We start from the raw sequence: 20,556 nt of genomic DNA on the forward strand, positions 1-20,556 counted from the left end.
GAATGTATCAAGTGCATTTTGCACCTCTACTAGGGATTTGAACTGGCATCCTGTAAGGCGATTGTCCAAGGAATGGAACATGTGATAATCGGACGATGTAATGTCTGTGCAGTATGGCAGATGTAATAGTGTTTCCCATCCAAGGCATAGAATGGTGTCCCGGGTCATTCTAGCTACGTGGGGGTTAGCGTTGTCCTGTAACAGGAGGATCCCTTTGAGATTCAAAAGTACCGGCTCCAGAGTTTTGAGTTTTTCTTCACACGGCTCAGCTACTGCATTGATGCTCTGATTAGCTGGTAGCAGTTCCCGATGCACGATGCCGCGAGCAGTCCAACAAACACACAGGAGGGCCTTCTTCTGATGCAGTGCTGGTTTCGGCTGTTTTGGAACCGGTTCATGGGATGATAACTAATGATGACGGCGCCGTGGAGCTTTATACAGGACCCATTCCTCATCGCATGTCAACATCAACACCCTGTCCAGAAATGGCTCTTTCCTCAGACGAGACAGCAAAGAAACACAGGTGTCTGCTCGCGTTGCAATCTGGCCCTGAGTCAAATCATGTGGGACTCATCGACCCAACTTGTAGTGCTTCCCAATTTGATGGAGCTACTGCCGAATGGTTTCTCCACTCGCACTGAATAGTAGTCCCAGTTTCTCACATGTCTGTTCGCCTCAATTGCTGCATGAAGATATTCATTTTGTACATGTGTTGGTCTTCCGGCACGTGGTGTGTCTTCGAGTGTTTTGTCAGCATCCTTAAACATGTTAAACTATCGCTGCACTGTCCGTGTAGTCACGACACCCTCACCAAAGGCCTTTCATATCTTCCGTTTGACCCCATAGCGGCGTTTGCCCCAGTTTGAGCTCGTACAGCATACACGCCCTGATGACGCTCCGTGGAGGTCACATGTTCATTCTGTCCTTACGCAAGTTCACGATGTAACTGAATTGCCATAAGCAGGTAATATGTAGGATACAACTGGCCTTCACCTTATCTCTATTTGCATTCAACTCACGGTGTGAGGGCCAATGGAACACAGACTTCCACAAAAAGCGACAGAACTTTCTTGGTTACCTTTATATATTTTGGTTCCCCAAGATGTCTTAGCTTTTGTCGTAGTGATATGGTAAGTGCGCTCAATGTAGTCCATTACTGAAAACAGCCAATAGTATTCTCAGCCGCCGGCGTACTCAAGTTCCCAACCATACAGTGCATCCTTTTATCAAAGAGAGCTTTGTCATATATATGTATATATATATATATATATATATATATATATATATATATATATATATATATATATATATATATATATATATATATATATATATATATATACTACCGGCCAAAAGTGATATCAGTAGAAAACGAAATGAATGCACATAATTATGAACACAAATAGAACAATTTTATATTTGCGAAACAAAACAACAAAGGGTAACACAAAACCAAAACAGAAGAGTCAGAATGTGAAACGAAATCATTCGAATTTGGGATTTATCAAAATATCCACCAATAGCTCTCAATACAGCAGCACACAACCTAGGCATCCTCGCGAGTAATTTCCGCAATGTTTGGGCTTTAAGTCCATTTAAACACGTTTGTAAATGTACCTACAACTGTGTTTTATTAACTGGTCGACGTTTTGGAACGTTTCTGTCTAACTCATCCCACAATAACTCGATCAGATTTAAGTCTGGGCTTTCCGGTAACCATCGCATGTTTATCAATTCTTTTCGTCTTCTTTGTTTCCTAAGTACGACTTACACAAATGAAATGTGTGTTTGGGATCATTGTCTTGTTGAAAAGTAAATCCCTGACCGACAAGCCTTTTGTCACTGTCTCTCCATAATGCGATGATAATCTTTTTTAATTGTTCTCTCAATTTTAACTAAATCACCAACATTTTCACCCGCGATAGAACCCATACCATGACAGACCCACCACCATGTTTGACACTTGGAGTAATGCATTGTTCGAGCATGCTTTCTCCACGAAGTCGACGAACAAACTTTCTGCGTTTAGTTCCAAAAATTTCGTATTTACTTTCGTCACTAAAGAGCACTTTATACTACTGTTGTACTGACCAATTCTTATATTCTTTAGCGCATTACAATCGTTTACGTTTGTTTTGTTTACTCAAAAGTTTTTTTGTTGTTGTTGCAATGTATCCCCTTGATGAACCGTGTTTTCGAAGTCGGCGTTTTAGTATTTTAACAGATATGACTGTTTCTCGGATAGCATTAAGTTTTTCTCGAATTTCTGGGGCAGTTAGTGTTCGCTGACGTATGCTTCTGACCACAATAAACTGATCTTCATTCTTTGACGTTATTCGCGGTCTTTCAGGTCATCGACGATTAACATTTGACAGAGTTTCGTTGAAACGTTGAATAGTGCGAACAACTGTAGATTGATGTATGTTCACTCTTCTAGCGATCTGTCACGTAGAAAACTTTAACGTGTACAATTCCACAATAAGAGCACCTTGTTCTTTACTAAGTTCACGAACTTGAGCCATACTGTACATATGTGTCAGACAAACAATCACTTATTTAGTATATTTTAGCTGACAACTCTTGATGACCAATGGTCCCTGAAAGGCAAACAGAAAAGAAAACTAGGCACAATTGCAGCTGGTTTCGTTCTTACAATGACATTTTAGGTTGTATGTAAACAAGTATTCATGTTAATAATTATACCAGCTAAAAGCATATCATCTTCCTACTTGTCAAGAACTTTTCTTTTTGCTGTGAGGGTGGTGTCTCGCCACATTTTGAACTAATTTTTGATCGTGAGAAGTTATTTTACTGGTGACAAATTTAGAAACGTTTCAGAATGGCTTAACGATAATTTATGTATAACATTCCAACATATTTTCATGAAAATCAGTACACCTTGTACGTACTTACAACATTTCCATGGGTGATGCAATACTTTTGGCCGGTAGTGTATGTATATACCAAAACGTAATGCGTATAAAATACAAATCTTGTGTAACATCTGAGCAAATCAAAATTTCTCTTAATATATAACTGAAAGTTAGCTTCTTCAAAACATTTCTCGTTCTAAGATGCTTCTTTAACATATTTTAGTATATTCTTAAAAAGAAAAATCTAACATAGTGTATACAATAAAACATTTTAATATATTTGAAATACCTCCTTCCATTGCATATTCCTTACTTTCCTTGCAGCAACAGAGAGCAGCTCCCATTCTAATGATTTGTTACCTACGTTTTCGTTCCAAACTCCTGTTGAGTGAAAAAACAACTATTAGAGAAGTCATGTGAAGATTACAGTACATTTGTAGAGGACATAGAGCATAAAATGATCGTATTAATAGGTTTCAATTTCAACGCAGACCTATGGACCCATCATGAGCTTAGCTTTAGAGTATTATTTCATCATCAGGGGCTGAATGTTGCGGTTAACATAGGCCTGGTGTTACCAGTTTGACATAGAGCCGATATTGAGCACTATGTACCGCATTGGATTATTTTGCTGATTATTTTGTAAGGTTCTTTCTTTTACAACGCGTGCTGCTAAATAACAATATTAAAGTCTACCATCAGTGGTGGCTTTAGAGGTGGTGGCTTTAGAGGATAATCCGGGTTGGCACAGGCCTACCCCAAAATTTTGAAAAATATAAAAGATACAATAAAGAGTAAATATAATTTCCACTATTTATATTAATGGTAGATAATTATTATTCAAATAACATCACCCACTATTGTAAAAGTAATTTCTACTGTCATTAATCAATCAAATGTGTACATGAAGACTTAAGCGAGGGAGCGGGCCTACCCAAAATTAAAATGCTAAGGCAAGTTCCTCTACCATGCCCCTGTTTACCAAGTTCCTCTTTCTCGTCGATTGTATTTCTTTTTGCGTAACTTTTGATGAATAATTTATGTCACATACCTTATTATCTCTCATATCATTTCCGCTTGATAAGAAGAAAATATTTTGTTAAACTTAGTTATTTGCCAACTGTACACAAAATAACATCAATCGCGAATTCTAAAATCACTCCATAGTGCAAATCAACATGCCAGATAATTATTTAAAAACTATCATTTCAAAATTTACTCCAAAATCCGGTGGAGTTAAACTAGCACTAGCAATGAGTCAAAATTTAACCCAACTCAGATAACACAGAGACACTAAAATTAATTAATGCGGCCTTTTTGTTGCATACAATCAGACGAAATTATTAGAATACATAATATTGTTTAATTAATGACACTCTCAGTTAAGCTATTTTCTATGCGTGTAGTCTGATCATGAGTTGCTAATCTGCCTTGAAAATGTGTTGATACAATGTAAACTTCAGTACATCCTAACTTGTTTACGATGTACAGAAATTTTATACATTTAGAACCATTATCTATGTCCTGTATCTATACAATTGTAATTGCTAAGCATAAGCTCGCTGACAATAATCTTAGAATTTTCTGGGATAAGATCGAACTGATTCTCTGGAATTATTATTAAAATTAATGAAATGAAGCTTAAATCTGCGTGATTAAACTTAATACATCATTTTTACACAAAATTGAATAACTTGACAAAAGCATTCAGACATCTGTAAAACTTGATATCTACATAAAAATATATTCTTTCCTCATATTGAATTCGTCAATTTTTTTTTTAAATTCCCACTATTCAATTATATTCTAAAAATAATTTCCTGTTACTTCCAAAATAATCAGGATTGCTGTCAAACATTTTACGAGTTTTAAGCAGTGATGTAACTGCACGTAAAAATCAATGGTCTACGTTTAAACTTAACCCATTCTGGACGGGTCTTTTAATACGTGATTTTTCCCTTTAGACGTGTTTTTTGGCATATTTTAAAAATTCGTAGAAAATACAGTTTTCAACACAATGCTATTTATTATACCATTTTGTAAACTACAAAACTCCCCCTTTACACAGGTGTGTAACATTCAACAGTTGCTATATATATTCTAACTTTTTACTGCATATATATATCAATTACGCAAAGCGAGAAAAATTTTTACAATGTAACAAAAACTACAAAAATATCCTATACGCATGTAATATGTAAGCTAGAGTTGGAAAAGAGCCACAAAATACACAATGTGATAGTTTCAACAATGATACTTGTTATGTCCGCATGGAAACTCGAAAATCACAGGTAATTAGCCTTTGTGTGAAAAAGTTCAACAACTTCTTCACCATTTTCACAAGTAAAGGCAAAAACCGCGTATTGCTACAAAGGCGTAATCACAGCTCAGTTGTGACAAAAACTGAACACACACGCCACCTAGCCTTGGAATCTAAACCACGTACTCACGATTAACAAATACACGAAACGAGGTGCGAGCGTCGCCCATCGTTTCATTGCTACAAAAAAGAATAGTACAGTGCGAGCATAGCTCGCAGCCCGTCTACAGGGACAAAACATCCACTGCGAGCTATGCTCGCAGTCCGCCCGGAATGTGTTAAACAATATAAATAACGTAGACTATGTAATCCATGTAGACAATGCGTAAATAATTTGACATGTCAATTTCAGTTTTTCAATAAGGTAAAAACCTTAAGATGTCAGTATCTGAAAAAAGAAGATAAACAGTTTTAATGATAAAAATTTAGATTGGAAGTTCTCTCTCTCTCTCACTCTCTAGAAACGAAGTGAAAAATATTTGATTTATTCCACTTTAAAGTGGCATTACTTGGATATGTATTGACCCGTTCGTCTCCGTTGTTGTATTAGTGTGGTTGAGGCCCCCAAGCTTTTGATGTTTCTGATTCTGTAGCATCTTTGGTTTTCAACACTCAATAACAAACGTGAAATTGGAAGTTTTTGTTTAACATATAGATTTTAAATATGCAATAATCTGAATTTCATTTGAATTGAGTATCATTTGAAAAAATATAACTGTTTGTTGGGTTCGGAACATTGTTCATGTGTTGGTTTTGGAGAATATGTCGAAAAAATTTCCACGTTGATATTTTGCTTTGTGCAAAACTTCAGGGTTTTCTCTTAATTAGTTTAGAAGTTACATAGTTGTCTCAAATTAAAAGCAGTCACCTTGTATACCAAAGCTCACTCGCGGTTTTATTATTCGCGTACAAATGTTTAAAAGATTTACTTAAAGGAAAAAACATTAAAATGTCTCTATTTCCATATTTATTTCAGTTTGAATTTTTTTCAGCAAAATGAAATCATCAAACAAAACATTTTTAGTTAACGAAAACTGAAAAGTTTTCACTTCAAAAACATTTGTAAGAGAAACAATTTTAGCAAAACAAAAATTGTTAAATAAAAGCTATTTTCAATAAACATAAAATACAAGTTTATCTACAACTGTAGAAAAATTTTATGCAAATATATTTGATATTTTTGTATTTTATAGTTTATCACAAGTACAATTTTTACCAAAATAGTAGTTGTCAAGCAGAAATATAGTAGTGAGAAAAAGGTTTCACAGTTAACTGTCTAACTTTATGCGATTTTTAACTATTTAATTATAAAATAAACAGTTATTAACTATTCGATTAACAAAAATAAAATGATTTGAAATTGTTATAGAGTTCACGATTTTGAAAATTTTGTTTGTTAAAAATGTCAGTTGTTCTTAGAATCATACAATGCATAAAAATGTTCAAAGTTGATTCAAGAATTTTTACATTGCTATTTTTTCTTGTTTTTGTTGTTGTTGTTTTAGATTCTCTTTCCAAAAACCACAAGCTATCAATCAGAGGCAAGGACAGTTCAAATGCATGTCATCAACCAATCAGATTTCGCAAAAGATCAATTACCTTAGACTTTGAATCGTGACTGCAAATCCTGATGTTCAAAGTGTGAAATTGTTGTTTATAATTACCTATCAGGTTACAAGATCAAAATTTGAACAATTGAATGATGTTTTATATGTATCAGATTACACAAGTCAAGAAGTATGTGAAGGTGATGTCAGAACAATTTCCTAACGATACATTTCAACATGTCCTTAAATGTTTCTAAACTGTAATGAACAACCTACAAATCTTCATCTAGAATGTTTCAAACCAGGAAAAGTATCAAACAAATTTGGTTCTAAATTTTGGAAGGGAGTATTATAGACATGGCATGGGCGAAGAAAGCAAATAATGCGTCGTTCATAAGTTAATCCTTATAAAACAACATCTGAGACATTTTCAATCAAGAGAAATACCGCTAAATATGGTTCCTAAATTTTTGAGAGCAATACCATAGAGCAGAGTATACGAAAGACCCAAAACTTCATGATGTTATAGCTCTCATAGATTAAGTCATAAAACAGAATGAATCTAAAACGATTTAAATTCAGCAAAGTACCTGTCAAAATCATATCTACCAATCTTGGTTCCTAAATTTTGGGAGGGATCCGGGCTCAAGCCATAATGAGATTCATGTATTTTTCAGTTCCGAAGTTCCTATTATCCATGGACCTAACATTCAATCTACTATGCGCTACACTACAGATCCAAAAAAGGAGTGAATCATAATGTACCCATTTCAAATATTATTTTTGAAAAAGTGTAACTCATTAAAGGAGACAAGGGGAACTACTTAGATTTACAGAGGGTTATATCTAAGTCCTAGAAAACATTTACCAATTTTTGTTTCTTTGACAATTCTCAAATTGAAGAGTGAGCTATTTTATTTCTGCCAAAATCTGAAAACACCACATCATGGTACCTATGCTCTATTCAAGAAAATGAGACCCTGTATTCATCAATAGTATAATATGTTATAATAAAATCTCATTTTATAGAATAAATTAAGACAAAAACCGACCACGTGATAAAACGTATGTGCCTCCTTTGTATTTTTTATATTCTTTATTCGTGGAAGCGTGCAAGATGCACCATACAAATTTACAAACACGTATAAGAGCCCTAGAGAACACTAATCAATGTTTATTTTTTCACAATTCCCAAATTTAAGGATAGGCCAAAAGTATTCTTCCTGAAATTTGAGAAAGGTGCCTCAATATAGCCACATCCAATTAAATAAAATGGGACCTTGTATCCATCCATATTATCGCATGTTGCAATAAAACCCCATAAAGGATTAGTTAGGTCACAAATTTGCAAAATTTGAATTTTTGGCAATTTTCTACTCATGGAAGACAACGTGGACCATTCAGATTTAAGAAGTATATACTTTAGTCCTAGAAAACATTTACCAATTGTTAGTTTAGGAAATTTCCAAAATTTAAGAGTGGGCTAACGTACATTTTCCGAAATTTCGAAGGAGTGCATCATGTTACCCATTTCGAATTCAAGAGAATAAATCAGCTACTCATCCATAAAACTATATGTTTGAATAAAGTATTATCTCAGTAGATAAACTACGTCAAAAACTGACCAGATGGTAAAATGTATTGCTTACATACACTCATCGGACAAAAAATTTGTCACCCCTCAAGAATTCGTGAACAGCAGTAATTAATAGCGTGTAACACCACCTCTGGATTTCATAACCGCCTGGATTCGGTTTGGAAGCGAGTCCACAAGGTTTTGCAGGTATGTCACATCCAGTTGAAGCCACTCGTTTAGGATTTGATCGCGCAAATCCACCAAACTGCGTGGATGCCGATTTCGGCGTTTTACCCGCTGTTCCAACATGTCCCACTGATTCTCGATGGGGTCAAGTCTGGTGACTTTGCAGGCCAATCTAGATGGAAGAGGGTTCGGGAGTGTTAATCATACCACGCACAAATTGTTCCAGCCCTATGAACGTTGCTGTTGTCGTCTTGAAAAATAGGAGTCTCCACAGCATACTCATCATGAAGATGTTGACTGAAAGGCAACACTTGCTCATCCAGAATGTTCAAATACACCTCAATAAGTGGGCCCAATTCATGATAAGAAAAACACCCCCAAAATATCACAGACCCACCTCCGGCTTGAACATGCCTTTGCACACATTCAGGATGAAATGCTTCATGTGGCCTTCGGTGCACTCGATGGCGTGCGTCATTGAAATACAAGCAAAAACGTGATTCGTCAGACCACATTACCTTCCGCCAGTCAGCTACTGTCCACGTTTGGTGTTTTCTGGCCCATTGAAGACGCGCAGCTTTATGTGCCTGTGTGAGCAATGGCTCCTTGCGAGGTGCCCGACTCCAAATGTCCAATGCATGCAGTTTCCGTCGTAATGTTCTTTTGCTAACAGGTTGGGATGGACCTGCATTCACTGTCTGCAGCAATTCCTGTCGGGTTTGGAACCGACTTTCATTCACAAGCCGAGAAACGCGTTTCCGGTCCCTTTCAGTCATGATCTTCTTCCGACCACAATTCTGACGCCGTGTTTCGTGGCCACGTGTATGACACCACTGCTTGTACACGCGTTGAACAGTTCGCTGCGAAACATCAACAAATCCAGCCACTCCCCTCACCGTATGGCCATGGGCACGGCCTAACACGATTGCCCCTTTTCGCCACTCTGTTACATCGTTACTTTTACCCATTTTGACGGACACTGTCCACTTGCAACACACTTGTCTCACTGACTGAAGCTGCCTTATGGTTCCGTAGAGGCAGTGCGCATACAGTTGTGCACGTGACTCGACTGCTACGTCATCTGTACAGGCTTTACGATTCATCTCTCCTTCTGCACAAGGGTGACTAATTTTTGTCCAGTGAGTGTACATTAATTTAATATTTTTAAAGGAGCTGGCTTTACCAAAACTCTTTTGTATATTTACCCTATCCATGTGTCCGCTCAGGAGGCAAAAAATCTCAGGAATTCATGATGAACCGCCACCAAATGTTATGAGAATGCAGAGGGATCAAAAGCTAGAAATCGAGTTTATTATTGTCACTTCTGAGGAAAAATGATTCTCCTATGCCAATCATAAATGATCAGGACAGTGGTTGATCGTGATCAACGTCCAGAACGATTTCCGGAACTATTCCTCCACTACAGAAGGCTTTCTTTCTGGAGTGGTGTTCTACGATGGGGATAGTCCATCGTGTCTTTCTCGGACGAGGCGAAACCATCCCTACTGATTGCTATAATGTTGAACCATGAAATATACTGCAAACTTTGGTCAAGTATCCAGAGATGGCTAAGTATTGCTCAAAGGACAATTGAGATTCAGCATGCGATGCAGTGTGAAATCCTTCCTCTCTCATCATATACTCCTAAGATGATATCTTCCCCACTAGCTTCACCTCTTCCAGCATGTCACTTCTTGGCAAGGAAGAACTTCCTCACATTACAGACTCCAAACTTCATTTGTCACGGAATTCAATCGTTGGTTCAACGATTTTAAAATATGTGACTGCAGCCAGAAACGATTTTAGGTAACTTGGTAAACTTGGTAAACATTTCAAAGGCACCAACGCACTGGATCAACGGCGATGAAGCTTGCTAATTAGGAATTGAATAAACTTTAGCCGATGGTTATTATTTTCAGTGCCTTACTTTCATACGTGAACAAGCTACACCATTCCTGCTGGGCTAGTGGCTAGCTGGTGCGACTTTGATGCACAAGAACCAGGGTTCAATTCCAGCTGAGAGAGCACTAAAAATTTGTTTCCACAATTATTAATTTTCATTAGTCATCCCCTCCTTTAGTCTAAAACGAATAGCAGTAAGTTACAAAAAATGAAAAAATCGGATATATCCAGGGAGGGGAAAAGACCGACACACAAACCAAGTCGTACTATATACATACCTTGACGCATATAATACTTCATGTAAAACGATTATTGTTAATTCACATTGCATAAATTTATTAACTACCAGTGGCGTAACTAATGGGCTTGCAGTACCCGCTATGCGGGGAGGCCAAGAACAAAATGATGCCCATTTAAGCTTCGATTATTAACTTCATGTTAGGATGTTAAAAAATGTGGGGTTGCAACTATATCCTATCTTTTGGCTGTAATGACGGGAACATCTGAATCACTATTCAGTGAAGTAAATGACAAGAAAACATACATTGACCAGCCAATAAATTATTATCACTCGCTAATTTTAGAACGAAATCGTTGGGCTGACGTAAGAAACACGAGGCACAACAGAACCGCTTGCTAGACGTGACAGGGATCACACTCGAACAGTCAGTGTAATGCTTGGCTAGATGGCTGGAGATAATATTTCGGAAACAGCGCGACTTGTCCGGTGTTTACGATTGCGATCTGTCGTACTTAGTATCTTTAAAGATTGGGAAAGGATTGTGAAATTAAACAAGAAGTGGGCGACCATACCTCATTAAAATGTTAGACGCCATAGACTTTTGAGGTTAATACAAGAGGATAGGAGGAAATTGGTTGCACAATTAATAGCAGACCTCAACAGATTGTAGGAGTGGAAAAAGTATGAATGTGTCTGAGCATGCAGTTCACCGCATGCTGTTATATATGGGTATCCGAACCTGACATCCCATACATGTACCATGTTAATCCAATGGATAATCGATAATGACTGGAATGGGCATGTGCCAATCGTCTTCGGATTACAGAGCAATGGCATAATATTGTATGGTCCAATAAATCACGCTATTACCTTTATCACACAGATGGCCGGGTCAGAATACATCTTCCAGGGAAACAGCTGCTGGAGACGTGTAGAGCAGAGTGATGATAGATTGGTAGCGGTTCACTTATGATTCAAGGTACCTTCACATGATCACTCATGAGCTCAGTTCTGCGTATTAAGGGCACCATGACAGCTTCTAGTTTTCGACAAGTCATTGCTGATTATGTACCGAAGGTTGCTCGCCTTAAATTCTACTATTTTTGACGGGTACTCACCTTAAGAGATACCGCGTCACCACCACCGATGGTGTTCTATTGGATTCCCAGGACTATCACACATCATTACAGTTTCCATTGGAACAAGCTCCTGCGCATGGGAATTCTGTCTCACTCCATCCTGTACACTTTCCATAGACCTTCCAGGGTACATGGGCGGCGATGTTGAAGACGTCGTTTCAACAGTCCAAATGAGCAAAAATCCAATGGACTGGCATCTGGGCTTTTCACAGGAATGTCTTCAAAGAGAATGACATGAATTGCTAATTCCTCTGCCATTTCCTGATAAAAACGTTGTGATGTTCTGGCGGTATCCCATTCCATTCTATACCATTCCATACACTTATGGGATATCTCTCTGATAGTTAGGTGTAAGAGTAAATTCTTGAAAGTGACTTGCATTCACCTTCACGTTTATGTCATTCTGTATAACTTTGTGTATTATCAACTTATCCTCATATCCGAATCCCGTAACAATCATAAAACCAAGAGGAAAACTTGCCTTGCACTGTCGAACAAATTAGCTGCAACCGTTGTCGTCAATGTGATCGTCCAAATGTGACCACCAGCAGTGAGATGGATATATGATTCATCCATTGTGACAACTTTCTTTCATTTGAAACCGGCCAGGTACTTTTGATACAGTTTCCTCCGGTTCGTCTTAAGTTCGACACTGTGACGCGGTAGTGTACACGAGCCTTTTGCATACACCTCAACCTGAGCACTTGTAAATTGTTTTCTTCACAGTTGACGGTGCGAGGCGAAATCTGTGGCCCATGCTCTTCTCCTGGTTGTTTTCGTGGGTGAGTGTTTCGCAAGGGAAGCTTGTTGTGTGTCACGGGCCACAATAGCTTTCTCAGTCCGAGTGTTACCTCGTTCTCCCAACACTGTTTCACAATGCGTACTTACGGAAATATAGCATGGAAAAGGGCCATTACGTAACCCTTCCAATGCCGATTGATTTTCGGCGCCATTTGATAACACTTACGCACCTACAAGATCAGACACAATACAGGTGCCGCCAGCAAACCCATAGTTCCAGGATGATACATCAGGTAGCAGCACTGAATCGAAAGTGGTATACATCGAACAACCTCCTGTACACTCTCATGTCAGCCATATTCCAGTTACGAATAGAATATTTCAGCACGACAACGCTTCTTGTCACAACGTCATCGTTGTACAGTGGATCGAGGAGATCTGTGATGAATTTCCATTGCTTCAATGGCCTCTAAACTCTCCAGATCTTAACCTAATTGATCACCTAATTGATCATGTCATTGAACGTAAGATCCTAACTCATCGACCCCTTCTGCGGAATTTACGGTAATTAAGTAAATTGTGTTGTGTGTGCAATGTTTTGCGTCATGTTTCCAACCACCTACCAAGATCTCATTGTTTCCATACCAAACTGCATTATCGGTGTCCTGCAAGCCAAAGATGAACATACCCTATGCAATTTGCCGCCCAGTGCAATGACATCATTTGTCACTCGCTTTCTCTAGAAAGAACAAATTATAAGTGTCACGATTTTAAGTATGCTACCCCATCATGAATAATAAAGGGGAGAGAAAAAGCACTCACACTCAGAAAGATCTAAACATTACAATCTCGTTGCGTGTTTTTTTCTTTAAATAATAACACTGTTCAACAAATTTTGATCGAAAGTATGTAAATTGTTAAATTTATGATTTTTGCATTCATTTAAGCATAATATGAGAAAATGTAATAGTAGTACACTATTCTTAGCTCTGGTTATGAAAAAAAATTCCTTGTACAACACTATCAGTATATTTCAAATGTATTAAAATTTATGGTAACATTTAACCAAAGTAGTTGTAAATACCGAGATTAAGGTATTTTACATTCATTTAGTCATAATGTGATAAGTTTGAATATAATTAAGACATACACCAGCCCATAGCTTTTACCCTTGTACATCCATACTTTAAAATGCGCAAATCAATGTTATATAGCTTCAAATTGTTTTAGAACAAAATTATACAAATATGTCAAGTAAAATCAGCACGAAGTAGTCCTCATTTCTTTATAGTTGAGAAAGAATTCACAATTAGTATAGACAAAATCCAACAGTTCCAAAAGAAGCAAAATGAAATACAATATAAATTTTCAAACCAACAACTACATCTTAATATAGGCAAAAGTGTCATGAGATCCCACGTACAAAATAGATTCCTGTTGAATTCATTTTGAGCGTCTTGCCTTGGCCTGCCTTTTATACAGCACATCTGGAGCGTCTCTTGCAATAGTCCAGCAGTAGTTTGTTAACAATTTAGAACTCCAGTTGTCTTCATATCTCTTCTCCATGGCTGCAATATCTTGATGAAAACGCTCACCATGTTCGTCACTTACTGCTCCGCAATCCGCACAGAAAAAGTCGAGATGGGAATGAAGAAAGTGGAGTTTCAGAGACACGTTACCACCAAGTTTCTCGTTGTATAACAACTCAGCCACTATTTCTCTGTAATTTTTGCTCGGTGTCTTCCCAAGAACTATGGACAAACACTATTCAAGCTCTCCCACGCAGCTTTTCCCTCATTTTGTAGAATTTCATAGAATTGATGATCTTTGAATAGATGTCGAATCTGTTTTTCCTATAAGACGCCTTCTGTAGTTTTGGCGTCACTTAAGGGAATTTTCCTATTAAGTACTTATAGGCCCCACCCTCTTGGTTCATGCTCTTAGCAAAGCTTTTCATGATACCTAATTTAATATGAAGCAGGGGAAGCAAAATTTGCTTATGATCTACAAGTGGTTCATGTTGCACAATTTTCATCCCTGGCTGAAGAGTTTCTCTTGTACTCCAGTCATTTTTGCCGTAGTGAGATGCACGATCTCTACTGTCCCACTCACAAATAAAGCAACAAAATTTTGTATACCCTAACTGCATACCTAACAACAGCGCTATCACTTTGAGGTCACCACAATTGAGCTACTGAAAATCATAATATTTAATGGCATGAAGTAAACGTTTCAAATTTTCATAAGATTCTGTTAAATGAACTGCATAACCTACTGGAATTGAAGAAAGTTCATTTCCAATATGTAAAAGCACTGCCTTTAAACTCACCTTTGACGAATCTATGAAGAGCCTCGACTCTGTAGGATTGTAAGTAATTTTGAGAGCATTCATGAGACCACTTATATATATACATGCCACAAGTATGTCTTGCATAGTAAAAAATGAGGTGAACTTTTCCCTATTCCTATACACTGAAACATTTACTTCTTCCTGCAATAAATTCCATTGTTGTAACCGTGACGCTAAAATTTCTGCTTTGCCTTTTTGTAGGTCTAAATCCCTGAGTAGATCACTTAGCTCTTCTTGAGTGAGTCTATATGGTTCACTTTGGGGTCGTTTACCACAAAGTCAGGATCGTTCGAAGTACAGTGGTTCAGGAGCTACAATTTCTTGATCATCATCGGAAGAAAGGTCTATTCTTTGGACTGGGTGTATTGCAGAAGGAATATTAGGATATACCAAAGTCCACTTCTTCCTCGAAATTGCCTTCTGGACAGAAGGAACCATACAAAAGTAACAATCTTTGATGTGGTCGCTTGACTCCCTCCAAATCATAGGCACTGTAAAAGGCATTAAACGTCTCGTCCCATTAATCCAGTTTCTCAGATTGCTTGCACAAGTGTGGGGTGCCCAAGCCTTATCATGGGCTCCAATTTTACAACCATAATAAAGTTCATAAGCATTCTTATTAATTGTGCTATATTCTGTTTTTGTGAAGAAAATGTTACTTCTCCACACACGTAGCAGAAATTGTCTGTTCTATTCACACAATGTCACGGCATTTTCGTCTATTTAAACACTCAAAATGTCATTTCAAGCAACTCAGAGGAACTGTTCAAAAATATGCTTGTAAAACTGTCTTTTTATATGCAGCACTACAAGAAAATCACATCAACTCTGATACTGCAATAGCGTTGTTTGAACAATAGTAGAACACAACTGTGATAAGGAATAGAAAGAAACAAAGCGTTTGTATAGTTCCTCCAGCGTTGCCAGATCAGGGATATTTTTACTCCAAATAAAGGGAATATATTCACTATTACAATGTTATTTTTAGACATGGATATAAAACAAAACCCAGAGCCAGGCACGTAGCCAAGGGGGGGTCCGGGGGGTCCGGACCCCCCTTCGAGACCAAAAATGACAAAATTAAGGAAGGATAAAACGAAATGAAATGACAAAACGAAGGATCAGCGTTAAAAATTAAAAAGAAAACTACAGGAAGCTTTAGCTTACTCTTTCTTATGAGGAGATTTGTATAACTTGCAATATGGTGGCGAGATAATCGAGATATTCTGGAAGAGCCAGGGAATTTGAAATTTCAAGAAAAGTTATGGAATTCTCAGAATTCCTGCTACTACTCAGGGAGATTTCAAGCTTTCGAAAGCATAAGTGCCGTTGTGTAACAGCGTGGACATTTTTAATCATAACTTTTCGCCATCGCGTCCTTGCAGTATCAAACATGTTATTTCAAGGACAATTTTCTGTTGCTCCTTTAACCTGTCATTTGGAACCGACAGTAGTTGACGGACTAGTTGAATATATACATGCTTCGCACAGGGGCTATATTTTGAAGTCAACACCTGTGGGAGTATCACCATTGATCTCAGTGACCTCAAAAACTATGGATTTGATACTAATATCGGTCATGTTTGGCTATTTTTTACATGTCTTGGTATCCACCTCCCGCTGACTCCCGGCCCGCATACTTGCAAGTCATCGCTAATGGAAGTGTCACCATTGATTTCAGCGACCGCGAAAATATGAATTCGACACTAATAGCTCAAGTGGTAGAGCGTTGCCTTCGCATTCGGGAGGTCGTGGCTTCGAATCCCGCTGCCTAATATCCTGACTGAGGTTTTCCAGGGTTTCCCTCAGTCCTACCAAGCAAATGCCGGGATGGGACCTACTAAACAGGCCCTGGCCGATACCTTCCCAAATCCTTACCATTGTTAATGTTGTTGGATATTCAGTGTAAAATGGCCTCTGAGCTGTATCTGGTGATTGTTAAATAAATAAATATCGGTCATTTTCTACTACTTTTACATCTCCCGGTAAACGCCCCCCTAAGACCCCCTGGTTAGAATTTCGACAAAAACGTTTAACTCTGGTCTGGAGCATGGACCAAGGTATTCGTGACTAAAATTTGGTAACTTTCGGTCAATTTGTCTGGTTCCCAAGCCGGTTCCGGTAAACGTTCCCCTGAGACCCCACTGTTTCGAAATTTGAAAAAAGAAACGCGTCGTCTTGATTTGGGGTATGGACCAAGGTACCCCTGACCAAAATTTGGTAACTCTCGGTCAACTCGTCTGGTCCCCAGGCCGCACACAGACAGAGAGACAAACACACAAACAAACTCTTTATTTTATTTATATTAGAAAATAGTTTACAAGACAGTATTCAGTATGTACTTTTTACAATAATTGAGGTCATAACGGAAGGAAAATTGTTATATTTGAATAAACAGGAGATGATCGTAAATATTGCAAAATCGTTTTCAATACTTTTTTTATTATTTTGCTCGAAATTTCTTCATAGTTTGTTATTAAAATACTTGCCAACATATCCTCATTTTATTGTCCTAACAAACCAATATATGTTGATAGTAAAGTAGTTTAGATTGGTCGAGCTCCTGGGCCTTCAGAATTTCATGTCACTCCCCCTCCCCCCCCCCGTTACGAAATCCTGGGTAAACGAACCAATATATGTTCCAGTAAAATAGTTTAAAGTTACCGAACACCTTTTGTGATGACCACAGTATTTCATGTCACGGACCCCCCCCCCTCCCTTCACGAAATTCTGGCTACGTGCCTGCCAGAGCTAATATTTGATTTTCGCTTTCACATTCGTGATCAGCACCATAAAATCAACAAGAATTAGGTGATTTTGTTCAGTTTACATTTTCATTGTTGAACAGTGTAATCTATTATGTTATAAACAAGATAAAAGATAAAGCAAACAACTACAGAGGACAGATGGTAATCCTTTTGATAGAATTCAGTATCGAGCTTCAGTCTCAATACATCAGCTTGCAATTCCATTGCAACTGGCTCTTTTATTTTTATTTCTTCATTTTCCTTCTACATCTGTTAAAACATTTATAAAATATGTTACCATCTTCAATGATAAGGAACTTTTTGTGATAAAGACAAGACTAGTTTTCATATGAAAACTGTAGTAACTAACTAAATGGAACAGATGATCATTACTATTCGAGAATTGAATTCTTGTATTTGACAACAATCAAGCAATTCATTCTGGGATTTGTTTGATCATTTGTTCCAGCACTGTCCATGTGACAAACTAATGTGACCTAAACATGATTTATGAATGTAGTATTCAAATAGAAGGTCAGCTTAGTAAATGTAACTACCATCATCATGAAGTCTGCGACAAGAAATATTTATTTTAAATAATATAGTTATCACAGATTTTGACGCCCAGTGCAAATGCACGTGTTGCACATATGGCAGAGACCTGCATACCAGATATTTAGTAAGTACCGGTAGTCATAATGCTCTGTATATGAGTAGCATGATTTCGCAGATGATCGGGCTTTTACTCAACCCTGAGCATTGAAAGCCAAGAAAATCACCATGTTGATACTGACGAAGTAGATAACGAATTCCTCTTCCAAACGATTCACCGCTTTTGGAAAGTTGTGAGCAGCATCAAGAAGTTTAGTGAGCTTTCATATATTAATTGTGAAGATTCTGTTAATGTATTTAGGAAGATGTTTCTCTTAAGAAACTTCTCATGCAATTGCTTCAAATAATAATAATAATAATAATAATAATAATAATAATAATAATAATAATAATAATAATAATAATAATAATAATAATACGTGCATTTTTGCATAATATGAGCAAGTAATGATTGAGTAGATTGAACATCCAAGGTCAATAATACGTTCTCTCTAAATTTTACGTACTTCATGAACGTAGAAGGTGGGGACCCTTTGACATTTTTGCGGGGAGGCCCATGGACTCTTAGTTACGCTACTGTTAACTACAGTAAATATATTAAATACTGCAGTAGATGAGTAAGCCAATCTAATATCGATGGTTGAGCGCCAAAAAGGCGTAACTGCAATTTTATTAGTTTAGAGGCTTAAGTGATATGTGCCTCTCTGGCACAGAACAAACTGCTAATAACTCAGTTATTCCTTTATATCATTTTCGAATAACGTTCCAAGAATAGAGATTTTCATTAAGGCGTCTTGGCACAAGAAAATTCAATCCATTATACATGTCCTCATAGCATTAACTAGCATAGCATATTATGTTTTGACATATATTTCGAAGAACTGACCCTCAGTTGAAATTCCGTTGGAAGTATTTTCCTTCGTGGTCCCCTGCTGCGGGCGCCCATGTTTCTAACAGTAATAAATTTATCATATATATATCTTTTCCAGAATATTTTTCAGTATCAGATTATGACCTTCATACTGTGGAAACGTGTTTCCTGTTGTTAAAAGGTATTATATATATTAATAGGATCCTTCAACAACACCTATGTATTCATTTACACCAGTGAAGTGAAAATTGTTATTCTTCGTTCAGGTATTACTTAATGCTATGTTTACTGAAATGAATAAATAGGTTTACTTAATATGTTTGTAGAAATGGACGCGAGGATTAGAAAATAAAATAGTTGTAATGTTGGCCAACTTCTTATCGTAAAACAATATGTATATGAGTGTGAAGTACTTGTTACATATGTTAATATCAATGTATGGTACTCACCTTGAAGAGCGTGTTAAAGCAGTTAGTAACGATTTTAACTAAAAAGCTTTTCGTAGTGATGATGTTGACACACAAGAAACACAAATTGATAAGATAGCTTTTCCAATAATTCCTTCAGATAAGACAGTTAAGAAAAAAATGTCACGCTTGTGATAGCTTTTCTCTCCCTCCCCTCGATTTTAAAGAGAAGTTAAGAAAAGTTACGATTGTTGTAAGTCTTATTGATGACAGCTTCTTGTTCCAAGGATAAATTGAAGACCCTAAGCGCATCAAAGTAGTAGCCCTATTGCACACGAAATGAGAGAGACGAGAGATTAGGTTTTCTCGTCTCCTCTCGGTTTGTAGATTTATTACTAATTTATGCCTCGATACTTTTATTGTCATCTAGTCGTTATCAAAATTCTTCCGTGTCACAAGAGGTCCACGAAGGGTTAGATATAAACATTTAGGCCTAAATCATATTTATTATTGAAATGTAAGGTGTAAATGACTTGCTTTCATTCAAACCTTGATAAGAGCTCCTTTGTAGCTAAATGATTAGCGTACGCGCCTTTGGCGTGTAAGACCCGGGTTCAATTCCCGGCGGGAGCTCATGTGCTTCGGATTCCACGTTAATCAGCAGGTCCACGTTTCATGTAGCCTCGCTGCTGAAAGGGACGGTAAACTAAACTAAACAAACATTGATAAATGCTTTCATTGTGTTCGTACAATCAGTTTATAATTTTCATTACTACTGTTCACAGACTCGTATTTATAAATCTCCCGTAGCGTTACAGGAGACACCTAAGAAGCACCTATGAAGTATCAGGTATTAGAAACCTCATCTTCGCCCTGGGAATCCCCTAGGTGTAGTCAAAATCTGGGAGCATAACAAAGGTCACGCAACATGATAGGGAAGAAATTTGTCCATTTTTAAAATATCAATGGACAAAATAATAATAATAATAATAATAATAATAATAATAATAATAATAATAATAATAATAATAATAATAATAATAA

General features: G+C 37.2%; 1 long non-coding RNA gene across 1 annotated transcript in view; it reads right to left on the reverse strand.

Annotated features, from left to right (window-relative positions):
- LOC145676346 (uncharacterized) overlaps positions 1-19,688 on the reverse strand; it is a 36,942-nt gene extending 17,254 nt beyond the window's left edge. Inside the window, exons 1-2 of the long non-coding RNA XR_014129372.1 lie at positions 19,555-19,688; positions 3,163-3,254 (exon numbers count right to left, since the gene is read on the reverse strand). This is a non-coding gene — a long non-coding RNA (uncharacterized LOC145676346). The remainder of the gene's footprint in view (positions 1-3,162; positions 3,255-19,554) is intronic.
- Between the last annotated feature and the right edge of the window lie 868 nt (positions 19,689-20,556).

The sequence above is a fragment of the Thermobia domestica genome, unplaced genomic scaffold (assembly GCF_964235325.1).
Source record: "Thermobia domestica unplaced genomic scaffold, izTheDome1.hap1.1 HAP1_SCAFFOLD_99, whole genome shotgun sequence".
NCBI lineage: Eukaryota > Metazoa > Arthropoda > Insecta > Zygentoma > Lepismatidae > Thermobia > Thermobia domestica.